The sequence below is a fragment of the Melanerpes formicivorus genome, unplaced genomic scaffold (genome assembly GCF_026170545.1).
Source record: "Melanerpes formicivorus ecotype bairdi unplaced genomic scaffold, bMelFor1.0.p_v2 SCAF_59, whole genome shotgun sequence".
NCBI classification, from domain to species: domain Eukaryota; kingdom Metazoa; phylum Chordata; class Aves; order Piciformes; family Picidae; genus Melanerpes; species Melanerpes formicivorus.
Genome location: NW_027142411.1, coordinates 4,210,403 through 4,225,919, shown reverse-complemented (window position 1 = coordinate 4,225,919; position 15,517 = coordinate 4,210,403). Strand labels below are relative to the sequence as shown.

The 15,517-nt window shown below is 59.8% G+C and overlaps 1 long non-coding RNA gene across 3 annotated transcripts; it reads right to left on the bottom strand.

Annotated features, from left to right (window-relative positions):
* Positions 1–3,049: 3,049 nt before the first annotated feature.
* Positions 3,050–10,028, bottom strand: LOC137452874 (uncharacterized). Of its 3 annotated transcripts, none has more exons than XR_010990187.1 (5): positions 9,955–10,028; positions 6,969–7,831; positions 3,744–4,052; positions 3,298–3,488; positions 3,050–3,190 (listed from the first exon to the last, which is right to left on the bottom strand). It is a non-coding gene; the product is annotated as an uncharacterized lncRNA (long non-coding RNA). The 3 variants fall into 3 exon arrangements; XR_010990185.1 differs by having other exon boundaries at positions 3,050–3,488; positions 3,744–3,836; positions 3,969–4,052; XR_010990184.1 differs by having other exon boundaries at positions 3,050–3,488.
* Positions 10,029–15,517: the final 5,489 nt, after the last annotated feature.

The window sequence follows — 15,517 nt, the reverse complement described above, 5'->3', positions numbered from 1 at the left end:
GCTGGCTCATCACATTGGCAGTGCTTCCTTAGCCAGAGCCTGGGATACTGACATGGAACTCACCTTCAGCTGGAACCTGCCAGATGAACTTTGCTGCTAAAGCTGGGCTGAGCTGAAGGGCCAGTGAGGTATTTGTCCTGCCCTTGCAGTGGTATCATTTGGAGCTCTGGTAATTTTGCCTCCCCTCCAATGACCAGGGCGAAGTGTGGAAGCGTGTGCCCCTGGCCCTGGGAGAGCAGAGCCAGGCTGCCTTCTTCCCTGCCCAGGATTCTCTCTAACTTCCTTGCTGTGTGCAGGTAACCCTGACCTGGCTGTTTGTCCTGCTGGCTCCACAGCTGCAGACCATTACTGATAGCTGCAAGGGGGCTCCAGCTTTGCAGCCCAAAGCAGAGCTGCTGGAAACTGGGGCAGCTTTCCCAGCCCCCTCCTCAGGAGAGCCTCTTGCCTTTACCACGGCAGGCAATGCTGCCCTTAACCCACAAACCATTCCCAGCTCTCCAGGCCCACAGCTGTGGTGGCTGGGGACACTGCTGGGTGCTACCCAGCTGATGAAAAGCCCCCAGTGCATGGAGTCACCAGAGGTCAGCTGTGGCCATGGGTGACTGTCTCCATGAGCCCAAGGACAAGTGACTGCTGTGCAGCTGCATGCCTGGGCAGCGGCCACCCAGCAGAGCTCTGTGGCCCCCTCCCTATTGTGTGTGGGGCCTCTACATGCAGCCCCCACCCACCTCCAATGGGGGTTAGAAGCAGGGTTTCCAGCTCTTGCTCATCCCAGAGTTACTGCCTGCCACAGCCAGTCACCTGGTGGGAGCAAGCCTGGGCACCTGTGGCACTGCCACAGCATCCCAGCTCCTTGAGCCTTGGTGCTGAGTGACCTGCTCCTGGCTGATAGATGCAGAGCAGGCTGCTGCTGGGGGCTTGGGTTCCTTTCTCTGCTGCTCAGGTACTCAGGCTGTGGGGGTGCAGCTGAACCAGAGACAGCCACACTCTGCCTGCAGCACGCAAGAAGCAGCCCTGCCAGTGCTGCTGCCCTGGCACCTGGGGCTGGGCACGTCCCCAGCCTCAGCCTCCTGGGATGAAGCTGACTGGGGTGTCCTGTGCCAACCCCACCTCCCTTCAGCCGCTGCCAGAACCCCTGCAGGCCCTGGTATCAAGGTGAGAGCCCTCAGGGGTGGTCTTGCAGGTCCCAGCCAGCATCCCACCGAGGCAGCTGGCACCTGGCCACCCTCCTTGGCCACTGGGCGATGCCTGGCCCAGGTGACTCACAGGCAGGGAGCCCTGCAGGGCCCTGGCACAGCCTGCACTGAAACACTGCCTACAGCCTCCTGCTCTGCCCAGCTCGACCTTCCTGCCGCCTCTGCCCTGGGGTCCTGCCTCCCGCCTCTGTTGCTCCATAATCACAGCACCGATGGGCTCGTTGGACACCTCACCACCCCCTTTGTTTGCAGCCTCAGATAGCTATCACCCCAGTCACAGAGCCTGACTCATGGGGCAGGAGGGTGGCAGCCCTCCAGCAGCTCCTTGCCCATGGAGAGTGTTTGTGTCGGAGGGATGGAGAGTTTCACTGCACGGAGAGCAAGAAACTGGAAGCCAAGTGAATTAAACACAAAGCAGCTAATTAGGTGTAATTAATTTACTGACTAATGAGTGCACCTGGTACCCAGGGTTGTGGATTCATTTCACTCTGCACAGGTTCTCAAAACCAATCTCCCTGCTGCAAGGCAAACCCTGCGCTGCCACCTCTCAACCAAGCGGTGCTCCCTGCGCTGGCATTATCAGATCCTGCCTTTCTGGCACCTACCTCTGCTGGCTTCCTCTGCTGTTTCTTTGACAGTGACAACTGCTCAGTGCTAGCCAAGGCTGGCTGCCACTGCAGCATGAAGCCCTGACCCCACTCCTGGAAGCCAGGCAGGGCCATCAGACCTGGTGCCTGTCTCCCATCTGTCACAGCCAACCCTTGCCACAGAGACACTGCCTTTGGCAGGGCAGCCGCAGGCCCTGGTCCCCTCCCCCTTCTTTCTGCTGGGATCCCCAGCACATTGGCACTCTTCTCATGCTGCCACACAGCCATCCCCACAGCCTGATGCCGTTGTCTCTTTCCAGCTAACACCAGTACAGAGTCCCAACCTTCCCCAGCAAACCCTTGGGTTGCTTTCAGGGTGAAGACCCAAAGCCAGTGCCAGTAATGGGGTGAAGAAGCCTGCCCCAGCACCGTGAAAGGCAGCAGCAATGTCCCAGTGCTGATGCCAGCCTGAAGAGCACAGCCTGTTGACACCACTCACACCTGGCACACTCAGCCCTCAGTCACCTGGGGGAGGGTCTGCCTCCTCCACCCATGGCAGCCAGGCAATGAAAACATCAGCAACAAAAAAAGTCACCCAGGGCCCTGCTGGGTTGGTCTGGAGCAGCCCAGGTCTGAGCCTTTCCAGTGAAGAGCTGGCAAGCCAGGGCAGAGTGCAGCCCCTGAGAAGCTGGCAGGGGAATGGCATTTACCTGTAGGTGGATCTGCACTCGAGATAGGGAGCTGAAGAGGCAGTGAGCCTGCCCCTGGCCGCTGACTCACCGGCACCGCTGGAAGAGCAGCAGAGCAAAGGCTGCCTGGTGCCAAGGGCTGCAGCCCCAGCGCGGCAGGGGCCAGCTGCAGACCCCTCCGGCTGCATGGAGCTCGCTCTGTTCCAGGAGCAGCAGCAGTGACACTGTTTAAAGTCTGATGTGTCAAAACCCCAACGGAACTCAGACCTACCAGCTCCTGCAGGACCCCCTGGCTTATGTTGATCTGAGTGACCTCACGTTTTTATTACTCAGAAAAGGAGGAGCGTTGAGAGAAGAGCTGAACCAGCTTCTGAGCACCTGCAGCAGTGCAGATCCTGCCAGGCACCAGCTGGGCCCCCTGTAAAGCTCAGGCACAGGACAAGCTACAAACCCAGTCCTGCTTTCTGTTCAGCTTCTGGGAGTACTCAGCAGCAGCTAGAGAGAGCTGAGTAATTGTGAGCCCTCTGCGAGTGGTGCTGTGGAAAAGCCAACTGCAGGCAGCGAGCAACTTGCAATTAGTAGTTCTAATTATAAAGTGTACACATAAAACAATGTAGCACAAAATGAAGGCCAGGCTGAAATGATGCAAGAGCAGCAGCAGCAGCACATCACTCCAAGATGGACAGACAGCCCAGCAGGAGGAACACTTCTACAGGATCTGCATTTGTCCAACGATGGCAACAGAGGAAGGATAAAACCCTGGCAGTGCTTTGGCTTCTCCTGTGTGACTTCTACATCAACCCTGTCCCAGTGCCCCCTGCTCACCTGGCAGGCAGAGCCCTCCTCAGGTGCTGTGCACACCCATGCTGGGCAAGGAGCAGCTGTGGCAGGCAGAGGCTGGTGGGGAGCCTGTGGCTCATGGAGCAGGCTCAGCTCGTCTGGGGGACTACTCCAGGACTCTCTTCAGCAGCCATCAAATGCCACAGCTTTGGTCTGGCAGCTGGAGCTGGAGTGCTCTGTAGGGAAAGCAGCTGGGTGTCAGCACAGGCTCTGGAGCAGGACAAGGAGTCCCCCAGTGCTCAGCAGGCTGTGCTGTGGCTGGCTGTGGGCACACCCTGAGTGCCACCAGAGCACCACCACACTTGGGGTGCTGCAGGGGAAGTGTGGGGCTGAGGGGACAGAGCAGCATCGCCTGCAGGCTGCACTCCTCCCAGCACTGCCCTCAGAGAGCAGGCCTGGATTCGGGCAGCGAAGGGTAGCAGACATCGTACCTCAGGGGAAGGTTTTCCTCTCCTCCTTGGGTGCACACAAGGCAATCACCCATGCAGCATGATCCAGGATGTTGAAAACCATTCCATTATGTTCTATAAATAAAGGACTGATGTGGTTCAATTGGATCAATTATGCAACTCTTCTAAGTGGTGTAGTCAAGAGCAAAGGCAGCATTGGGCACTCCCTTTGTACCCACTCCTACTCTGGGCACTTCTAGTACTCACCTGCTCCTCACACCACAGGCAGGTGAATCTGCCCTCTGCTACTGACCACAGCACCACTGACTCCTCTTTGGCCAGGAGCTTTTCCTGTGCACAGACACAACAAGGCAGAAAAGGGGAGGCAGGACACTGCTCTGTGCTGGTTGTGCAAGGCCAAGGGTGGCTGTGCAGCAATTTGGAGCAAAGCATGGCTTTTGAACTGACACCATCGTTATGCAATCTGCTTAATTATGGCCAGAAGGGCACCTGAGGGGAGCTGGCCCTACCTTTGTCCATTCCATAATTACACCAAGAAGAGGATGACTAAGTTGTGCCTAAGTTAATTGTATCCATTAGGGCTTGCCCCTCTTCACCATTGTAAGTCGCTTGCGAGCTGAGCTCTGAGGGGGTTTGGTGCCTTTGTGCCGAGCCCAGTGGAGCTCAGAGCAGCCTGGGCAGCCGCAGGTACTACTGCGGTAGCAGCACTAATGAGAGCAGTACTAATTACAGCTCCTCACAGTGATCAGTACAAAACAAAAGGCAGCTGGCCCTGCCGCTTTGACAGTTAGCTGCGGGAGGGTTGTCTCTCTCTGCGTCCTGGGATGTGTTTGTGGTCTAAGATAAAGCTCTGCAGCCTGATGTGATGCCCTCCAGACGTGCTGTGACCCTAGCAGGCAGCCGAGGAGCAGTGAGAGGCAGATGCTGTGCCAGCCCTGGTGCCGGAAGCGTTGGGGAGGGAGGGATGCAAAACGCTGATGGGGCTGCAGGCAGCCTCCTGCTCCTCAGCCCCCCTCGTACGCTGCAGGGCTCAGCGCTCCCTGCACCGCCTGCCAGCGGGCCCCAGCCCGGCCTGGGGGTGCAGACGTGGCCCTGCTCAGGAGCTGCTGCTCTGGCCTGGCACCTTGCTGGTGTCAGGGCTGTGGTGTGGGCAGCTCTGAGCTCTGGAGCCAGGCTGGCTGCCGCGGCCACCCTGCCCGAGCCGCCCCATGCCTGCCGGCCACATGCCCAGGGGCAGTGAGCTGCCTCCGTGCAGGCTGCCTGGCAGGGCCAGGGTTAAAGACAATCAGTCAAACATCCCCAAAACCCCACACCCCAGTGGCAGATTTGCCCTGCTCTCGTTTGGCTCTGACAAAAGGCTTGGGTCTCCAGCTGCTGGCTGGCAAGTGGCCTGCACCTGTGTCAAGTGGGGCTGCCTGGGAGGGCTGCAGGCCCTCATTAGCAGGCATTTAGCAATTATTGGCTAATGCCAGTTAATAGAAATCCTGCCAGCTGCTGTGGTAAAGCCTGGTGTGTTCCTTCGGTGCTAGCACAGACTGACTCAGCCCAGCCCCACGGGGAAGGGAAGCCTTTGGCCCTTGCAGATCGTTACCTGTGCTTTTAGGGTGGTTTAATAGGACAACACCAATGCTGAAATTTAAATCTATTTCCCTGTAGTGCCTGGAGGGCAAACTGCCTCCTGAGCAGTCACTGGCAGAGCCTGGCCCTGCTGCTGAGCCAGTGCCACCCCACGGCAGCCAAGCTGGCTTCTGCCACTGTCCAGCAGAAGCCCAGAGCTACCTGTAGCAGACAAAGCTGCCTCTGAAAGCCTGAGAGCTGCTCTGCCTGCAGCATGTCCCTTGTGGGCTGCACACTGCCACTCTTGATCCAGCCTCTGTGGCAAACTCTCTGAACCTTGCTGGAGGGTAGGGTAGCCCTGAGCTCCTGGGCTCTGCTCAGGATGCAGCTGCTCATCAGCTCAGGGCGGTTTCACAGTGCTGCAATAGAGCCTGGAAGGTGTTTCTCAGACCTTCTCACCCAGAAGGTGCCTGCTGAAGTTTCTGTCTGATTGCTACAGAGCAGAGAGCAACAAGTGAATGTTGGCAAACCTCAGCTGAGGCATGCTGTGGCTGCTGCACACCTCAGCCTAACACCCACCTGCACTGCAGGGGAAGCAGAAGCCAGACCTGCAGCCACAACAAGCACTGAGCACCTCCTGGGCTGAGGGAGCCCTGCCCTGCCTGGAACTGCCTGCAGAGCCTCACTGCTTCCTAACCACTGCACGGGGAGCCAGCCACCAACTGCAACCCTGCTGCAGCACTTCCTGGTGACTTGTAAAGCAGAGATGTGGAAGGGAAGGCAGCCCCTCAGAGACTGACCTTTCCCATACCAGAGGGGAGGGCAAGGCCTCTCTGCTCAGCAGGAAGCAGCACAAAGGAGGGCTTCGGGAGGGCTGGGCAGCGTGGGGGCCTGACCTCCATGCCAGGGGCACCCTACCTGGCTGCAGCTCTGGGCTGCCAAGGGCAGGGCTCAAGCAGCCAGACAAAGCCAGAGCCCCAAAGCCTGGTTGCAGGCTGCAGCTGTGGTGGGTTTGAGGCTCTGTGCCTCCTGTAAGGGTGAGAGGAGATGCCAAAGCACTTCAGGCAGAGGCAAGGGTGCCCAGCAGCACTGGTGGCTGTAACTTCCCTGCCATGCCTGAAGTAAGCAGGATGGGGCTGCTGATAGCACCAAAGGGATCTGGGTATCTGCTCCCCCTGACCTCAGCAGCACTCACCATGACAAGCACCTGAAGAGCCCTGTGAAAGTCAGCCTGCAGGCAGCAATTGTGCCAGTGTATGGCATGGCACTGCCAGCCTGATCCCTGAGCTCTCTGTCAACCATCTCCCCACCAGCTGACATGCCACAGGCCTGCACAGTGTGCCACCACAGAGCTGGGGAAGCTGGGGCACTGGCAAACGACAGCGAGGGAGCTGGTGTCCCTGTCCTGCACTGCTGCCTCTGCTCCGCTCCCTGTGCTGCTCTGGGCACCCAGACAAGCACCAGGACTCCTGCCCTCCGGCTCGGAGCACTGCAGATAAGCCACCCCCTTCTCTCTGGGAACGTTCCTCCATCCCCCCACGCCTCCCTCCATCCCCCCAGGCCTCCCTCCTCTCGGCCAGCCCCAGCCAGCCGTCCCCAGGACCCTCCCCAGCTCCCTGCTGAGCACAGCGCAGGCAGAGCTCGCTGCCGGCTGCGGCTCCTGCCCCAGGGCGGTGTTTGCAGGATTACCTCCGCACTGCAGCTGCTCCGGAGCTGCGAGCCCACTGCCTGGGTGAGGACCCCGGGCTTTAGCACTCACTCCATGGAACAGGTTGCCCCTCACAGCACACAGCTCCGAGGTGCTCCAGGAGCTCAGGACTGAGCCAGGTGGAGGCTACAGCTGGTCCTGGTGAGGTGTTTGGGTACATCCCACTGTGGGGATGGGCTCCACGCAACCTGAACATGGAGATGTCTGAGCTCCCAGGGGACCTGCGGCTCCTGAGGGCCTTCCTGCAGGCTGTGTTACAGCTGGAGCTGAAGGATCTCTCCACTCTGTACCAACAGCCTCCTGTGAAGCTGAGCAAACAGAAAGCTCAGAGTGGGACACTGGTGCAAAAGGTGAAGGGAGGAGGAGTTTCCCAATGCTGGTACCACAACCAAAAGGAAGGGTGTTGGATGTTTGACCTTGTGAGTGTGGCAAACTGCACTGGCAGAGCCTGCACCAACCTGTGGCAGGTCTATTGCCTTTCTGACACAGACAGCAGCAAGCCAGCAGAGTGGGGGCCTGCAAGGCAGCTTGCTGCAGCAGGAGCTGCGCTGGCAGGGGAGGCTGAGGGGACAGAGTGACAAGCTCTCAGGAGGGCAGAGCCCCTCCAGGAGCAGCTGCAATACTACACAGGGGGATCCCAAATGAAAGGATTTTAAAGGGGACTCCCTCCCAAAGGAAAGGACTCTCCTGAAATGCCAAAACGTTGTGACTGCTGAGCTGCTTTCCAGGCTGCTGGGCAGGCAGGCGAGGGGCTGCTGAGCAGGAGCGTGGCAGGGCAGAGGCGATCAGGAGCACTCAGTGATCCTTAGGAGCCATCCCCAGACATGAGCTAAGGTGTCCTAGGCTGGAGAGATAAAAGAGACATCAAGAAGTTGTGTTTGCACTTTGCAGCTAATCTCAGCAGCGAGCTCCAGGCTTACGCCTCCAGTGCCACCTTGGGAACTTCCAGTTGGCAGCAGCACACAATTAACAGGGGTGGGGGTGAATCAGCCAAGGAGAGACCCTTGGCCCATCTGCCAAGGGTAGGTGGGTGAGTGAGTGCCACTTTCTTGCTAGACTCCAATCAGGGCACCACACCTTGTGATAGTATCTCTGTAATAACCAAACAGCTTTAAGTGCTGTTGTGTCACTGCAGCAGGGTGACCCAGCAGGTTGGAGGGACTGCAGCAGGGCCCCACTCTGCTGGGGAGCCTGCAAGGCTGGGCCTGCAGAGGGGTCTGAGCTCTGAGGCTCCTCCTGCAGAGAGGTACAGGGTTCCACAGCTGCCTGGCAGCGCTGTCACCTCTCTGTGCATCACTGCCAGAGGCCTTCTCAGGTGCTGGTGAGGTGCCAGCTGGAAGGCCATCACAGCAGTGCCATGGGCACAGCAGCAGGTGACAGGACAGCGTCTGCCTCTCCTCACTAGCAGCTGTCCTGGTGCTGCATGCCCAAGTGTCCCTACAGAGCGCTCCCTTCCCACCACTGTCCCTGCCTCCTTCTTAGCTGCAATGGCATGGTCCAGGTGCAGCCACAGGCACGTCTGCCCTGCCAGGCCTCACCAGCAAGAATGCCCCACAGCCCCCCCAGCACCTCCAGCAGGGGGTGTGCACAGGAGGGGAGCTGCAGGAGCTGTCACACGGCTCGCTGTGGGGAGCAGGCGCTGCAGCGGGAGGGAACCTCCAGCCGCACAGGGGCCGGCTTGGAAAGCAGCATTTGTCCTGCTCTGGCTCCACACTCACAGCTGCTGGCTGCTTTGGTTCTCAGTATCCACAGCAGCACTTCCCTCAGTGCTGCCCTGCAGACCCCAGCAAGCCACAGCTGTGCCTGGTGAGCTCAGCCGCTCCGTGGGTGCCAGCCAGGGCGGGCCACTGTGCAGATGTGTTTTGGCATCTGCTGCCCCTTCCTGGTACCTGAGCTGCTCATGCTCTCCAGAAACTGCCAGGCCTGTCCCCAGCACTCCATGCAGGTGGCCTTACCCTCCCCTCACTTCTCCATCTAAAGCGAGTCAAATCCTTGCCAGGTGCCAGGGGCTGACACCACCATGCTGGCCCTTGGCTGCTGGCCTCATTCCTCCTCTTGTCCTATTCCCTCTCCTTGGGGCTCCCACCCTGAGGTAACACAGAAGTGATGGCCAAAGAGCAGGGACCTTGCTCTGGGTGCTGGGGCAGGAGAGGGGCTCCCAGTGGAGGAGAAATAGCTGTGTGCTCCTTAGGCTGCTCCTCAGCTGGCTGCTCGGCCACTGCCTGCCAAAACCTCCCTCAGCAGCACTGCAGGCTCGGGCTGAAGGTCTCCCAAACCCGACAGGTGTAATCAGCAGGCTTCTGAAAGGGATGAGGCACAGCACTAGCAGAGGTGCAGGTGTCTTACACAAGGTATCAGCACATCTTTCCTGGGAATACTGCACAGCAATCCACACAGCAGCTGTGCCCAGACGCAGGAACCTGGCTAGGAACAGCTGGCATGGATCTGCCACAGGCAAACTGTACCTGGCCAGGCTGGCTGCCCCCCGTGCTGAAAGGATGGCTGGCTGGATGAAGTGGTGGAAACAGTGGATGGCACTGGGGCTCCAGCATGGCCTGGGACATGTCTCCCTCACAGGCCAAGCCAGGGCACTACTGCCTGGCTGGACCACAGCCTGGCTGCAGAAAGCCATGGGCACGAAGCTCCCAGGGTAACAGTGGTCAGCACCAAGCCCTTTAACTGGCATGAACAGATGGCATTCCCCAAGTGATGCTGCTGGGGCCCTAGGGCCAGCCTTCACCCCCAAAGCTCCAGGTGACCCAGCCCTTCTCCAGGCTCCTTGTGGGAGCAGCAAGCACTCAGACAGGGCACGAGATCTGCCCCTGTCCCTGCAGCAGTGAGGAGCTGTGACACTGACACGAAACCTGGGCCAGAAGGGAAGAAAAACCCCAACACACCAAACCCAGCCAGTAAAACCCCAAACAGGTTTGAAAAGCTGCTCAGAAACAAACAAGCAAAACCTCTTACCCAAACAAATCACTGCTGGATCTGGGTGAGACCTGTTTGTGGAGCCCGGGCCAAGCAGCTTGCTTGGAGATCCTTCTGCAGCCTTAACACAACACTACCAGCCTGGGCAAGTGCTACCAGCAAACACCTCATTCATTAAGCTGCTGTTGTGCTGTTTATTTATAGATAGCAGTTCCGAGCACACCCAGCAGGCTCCGGCCCGGCAGCCACCAGCAGCACACCGAGCTGCTCCTGCCACAGCACCGCCTGCCCAAACCCCCTCCCCACCGCCCCCTGCTCCCCCACCAACACAGCTGCTCCCCACTGGGCATCTGAGGTGTCTGCAGAGCGCCAGTGTCTCCCTCTCCACGTCTACCCAGCGCTGCAGCAGGCTCCAGACACGCAGGAGGGCTGTCAAAGCCGCAGCATCCCCCAAGGGCCAGACCCTTGGCTGGGGTGGGGTACCATCACCAGCCCCTACAGAGTTCATCCCTGCAGGCCACAGGCAGCTGGGGCCTCCAAGTGGCTTTGGAATGCACCAAGAGAAGCTCCCAGACACCAGTGCAACAGGCACCCTGATAAAGCACCCTGCAAAACAGCCCAGGGGGCATCGGAGCGGGGGGGAAAGGAAAGAAAGAAAAGAGAGGCTGGGGAGAAAAAGATAAACAAACCCAAAACCAACCACACCAAAACCAGCAGAAAAAAGCCCAAAAGGTTGTGTGAGGTGGCTGGGCCTGGGCTGGCCAGGGGCAGGCTGAGGGCAGCTGACACGACAGGGGCTGCTCTTGGTCCGGCTCTGCAGCACTGTCACAGGGGCAGCTCAGCACATGCAGCCTCTGCAGACAAACCCCAGCACACAGGGGCTGCTCTGGGGCTGCTGTTTCAGAAGCACACAGAATGGTTATGTCAGCAAGCTCCATGCCATCTGGGGGACAGTTGTCTCCCTGCACAGAGGCTCCTTCCCTCAGCACCTGATGCCTGATGCTACCCTGCACTCTGGACGGAGCAGCTGGCAGATGCATCCTGCCGCAGCTCCGCAGCCTTCCGTGTCCAGGCTCCTCAGCTGCCTGGAGTTCCAGCTCTGGGCATGCCCAGAACTGCCCCAGTCCTGACTGGGCCAAGCAGCTCAGCTCCTTTCACACCTAGGTCTGATCAGGATGCAGGGGCTGGGCGGTGCTGTGCCCGGCTCACCTGCGGGCTGCCATCGGGGATTACAGGTTACCTGGTGACTGCCTCATCTGCAATGCACAAACACTCCTGGGAGCAGAGTCCACAGCCTCCAACTCCCACGTGAATGCTCACCCCAGCAGGTCAGACAGCCATGCTGCCCCATGTGCAGCTGCTCCCCAGCCCATGGACTCAGCAGCACGTTCCTGTGGAGCAGCGCAGCCTCAGCAGGCAGTGGGCTACAGTGTGCTGCTCCCTGCCCTGGGGCTGGGCTCTTCTGCTGGGAGGGACAGGTGGCAGCAGTCTGAGAACAGCGACCCTGGTTGTCACCCCTGGCTGCTGGTAACCCCTGCTTCAGAGTGGGATCTTTGCTGTGACAGAAGGGCTGCTGGCACTCACTTTCCAGAGGAGCTGCTGGGCTGGGACACCGCAGAAGAGCATTTGAGATCTCAAATCTCCCTCTCGGTCTCTCTGGTCACCATGCTGCACACTTTGGTCCTCACCTGAAAGTGTCAGGCTTGGCTCAGGCACACTGCAGGGGTTGCTGGCTCTAAAGGCAGAAGCTGGGCACTGGGAATGAAGAAACAGAGTTAAACAGTGAGAGGTCCCAGGGCTCTTTGGGTGGAAAACGTCACTGCGCCTGCACGTGGCTGAGCTGCAGCCAAGCACAGGCTGTGAGGCAAACACAAGAGCCCTGAGGCTGATGATGGCCAGGAGCATGATCTGTGATCACAGATCACAGGATGTTAGGGGTTGGAAGGGACCTCTGAAGGTCATCACAGCCAACCCCCTGCCAGAGCAGGACCATAGAATCCAGCACAGGTCACACAGAACACATCCAGATGGGTCTTGAAAGTCTCCAGAGAAGGAGACTCCACAGCCCCTCTGGGCAGCCTGTTCCAGGGCTCTGTGAGCCTCACAATGAAGCAGCTGCTCCTCATGTTGAGGTGGAGCCTCCTGTGCTGGAGTTGACATCCATTGCCCCCACTCCAGCGAGGCACAGGGTGAGGAAGCCTTGTCTCATTCCCACCATGCTCATTGCCAGCGGCCAAGCTGGCCTGGCCCAGCACCATCAGTGCAGGACTGGGGCTCACAGCTCTGTTTGCAGGGCACTGGCATGGACCCTGTGCACATCAGTGCTGGCTTGGGGGGAAAGCTAACAGCTGGGCACAGGGAGAACTCCTGAGGGCTATTCCCCTCTCCTCTGGGACAAAAGGCTACTCAGGAGCTCCTGGAAGCACCTGTGTGTTTTCCCAGGCCTCCTGGCTCCCAGGGAGGAGAGAGTGGCTGCCTCTGCAGGGGTGTGTGCAGCACTGGGCTTGCTTTGCATGCAGTGCCTCCCCTGGGTGTGCAAAAGGCTGCACAGTCCAGAAGCTCACTGCCATGGCGCGGCTGGGGCTGGCATGGTGGTGATGCCTACTGGTGAAGCTTGACTTCAGGGAACACTGAACACCTTCTGGCTAACCTCACTGCTTCAGGAGAGGCAGCTGGCAGCCTGGCACCCCAGTTTGCCCACTGCTGGAAGGGGAAGAAGTGAACCCTGACTGGTGTGCAGAGGAGGGGAGCAGCATACCAGAGCTGGTAAAGACAGCCCAGACACAATAGATGCTGCCAAGGACAAAGTGCAACAAGAGGAACTAGCACAGCATCCAGGGCCAGCAGCAGAAGGCTCCACCAGCCTGGGTGTATGCCACTGCAGAGAGGCAGGGTTGGGCAGCAAATGTGTATCTCATGAGTAATCCACGTGCATATTCATGTGGCACCAGCTCCCTGCAGAGCTGCCAGCTGGGGACAGTGCGCTGCACAGTGTGCCCTGCACGGTGCACCCTGCACGGTGTGCCCTGCACGGTGTGTGCTGCACAGTGTGCCCTTCATGGTGTGCACTGCACGGTGTGCGCTGCACGGTGTGCCCTTCATGGTGTGCACTGCACGGTGTGCCCTGCTCGGTGTGCCCTTCATGGTGTGCCCTGCACGGTGCACCCTGCACGGTGTGCCCTTCATGGTGTGCCCTGCACGGTGCACCCTGCACGGTGTGCCCTTCATGGTGTGCACTGCACGGTGTGCCCTGCACGGTGTGCCCTTCATGGTGTGCACTGCACGGTGCACCCTGCACGGTGTGCCCTTCACGGTGCGCCCTGCACGGTGTGCCCTTCACGGTGTGCCCTTCACGGTGCGCCCTGCACGGTGTGCCCTTCACGGTGTGCCCTTCACGGTGCACCCTGCACGGTGTGCCCTTCATGGTGTGCACTGCACGGTGCACCCTGCACGGTGTGCCCTTCACGGTGTGCCCTTCACGGTGCACCCTGCACGGTGTGCCCTTCATGGTGTGCACTGCACGGTGTGCCCTGCACGGTGTGCCCTTCATGGTGTGCACTGCACGGTGCACCCTGCACGGTGTGCCCTTCACGGTGTGCACTGCACGGTGTGCCCTGCTCGGAGTGCCCTGCACGGAGTGCCCTGCACGGTGTGCACTGCACGGTGTGCCCTGCTCGGAGTGCCCTGCTCGGAGCGCCCTGCACGGTGTGCCCTTCACGGTGTGCACTGCACGGTGTGCCCTGCTCGGAGTGCCCTGCGCGGAGCGCCCTGCGCGGAGTGCCCTGCTCGGTGTGCCCTGCACAGAGTGCCCTGCTCGGTGTGCCCTGCATGGTGTGCCCTGCACGGAGTGCCCTGCTCGGTGCGCCCTGCACGGAGTGCCCTGCATGGTGTGCCCTGCGCGGAGTGCCCTGCACGGTGCGCCCTGCTTGGTGTGCCCTGCTTGGTGCGCCCTGCTCAGTGTGCCCTGCATGGTGCGCCCTGCTCGGTGCGCCCTGCTTGGTGTGCCCTGCTTGGTGCGCCCTGCTTGGTGCGCCCTGCTCGGTGCGCCCTGCACGGCCACGTGCTGCTCCCAGGCAGCGCGGGGGCACAGCACCTCGGACCGTGTGCTGCCAGCCCCTCAGCCTTCAGCAGCTACCAGGGGTTTGCTCAGACCCCCAGCTCAGCCACGCTCCACACAAGCATCCATGCCCCCACACTCCCTGCTGCCCACAGGGATGTGTGGGATGCACATCCTGCGCACTCCAGACCAGTTCAAGGCTCTCCTTACTGCTTGCCAAGCACCCAGCTGCAGCCCACCCTGCAGGCACAGGCACACAGGGCAGCCCCAGCCATGCCCAGCTCCCCAGGATGCCATGCAGATGTCCTCTGCTCCCCTCCTGCTCATGTGCCAATAACACAGAGCAGCAAGGCAAATATGAGGGCTCTGAGACATCCAAACCAACCTTTGCTGGCAGCTAGAAGCCACTGGTACCACCTCCCAGAGTGCAAGCATCCAGCTGCATGAATCCTCTCTCCATCCCACTACAAAGACACTAAACCAGCTCCCACCTCTTCTTCCTGTGTGCTGCCTCCTCACACCAGCGTCTGCTGCTCAGCCTCAGTGTCTTCTGTCGATGCCAGGGGAGCAGCTTTGCACAAAGCCATTCCTCCACCTCCCTGCTGCTGCAGCCCTGCCTTGGATGGAGGCAGGCCCTGGTGCCTCTTGGTTAAGGCTCTGGCACTGGAAAGATGCTCTGAGGCCACAGTCAAATGAGAGCTGCTCTGCTTGGGAAATCTTTCCTCAGCAGCCTCTCTCCCTGGGTTCACAGGGGCTGGGACTGCTGGGGGAGGGGTAGTTGAGTTGTTAAGGGATCACTGACTTTCAGAACTGCAGTTCAGCAGGCTGGGAACTGTTGTCTGCAATCTGCATGGCTCCTGTTCCCAAAGGTGATCTTGTGCATGTGTGTGTGACCATGCCACCTTCCTTAGGAGAGCCTTGATGAGGCAGAGCAGCTCCCAGCGCCCACAGTGCCATGTGTCTGTGCTTTGCCCATGCCTGGGCACATCCCAGCCCCTCTTTGGAGGACTGGGTGTGTGCCTCGGGCCAGCAAAGGTGCAGGACATCACCACCAAGGGGTACAAATGAGAAGCTGTGGCTGGCTGGCACAAGCATTGCTTCAGAGATAAGCACATGGAGGGGCTCATTCCTAGGGGCTCCTACCTGCAGCAGCACAGGGAGCACAAAGGCCCTGGCTGAGTCCTGCTCGGTGGGCACGGCCAAGGCTGCTGGGAGGAGGAGCAGGGCAGGGGTGGCAGTGCCTGGGGACACATCTGCTCAGTCACTGGGCAGAATGGCCATCTGCAGCCCCCCATGCCCAAGTGCTGGCTGTGAGCCAGGTGCTGAGCCGAGGCTGGCAGTCTGGCCCCTGACCGAGCAGGGCGGGCTGCAAGCAGCACACAGCTGCACCACAGCTCCCGAGGGCACAGTTCCACGGGGGAGATGCACAGCTCTGAGCTGGAGGAGAGTTTCCTAGGAGACAGTGAGTACCCTGACTGATATTCCAGCCTTGGTTGCCTGCAGCCAAATACTGGGAATCACATGGAAAGGGGTCTGGCTGTCGCT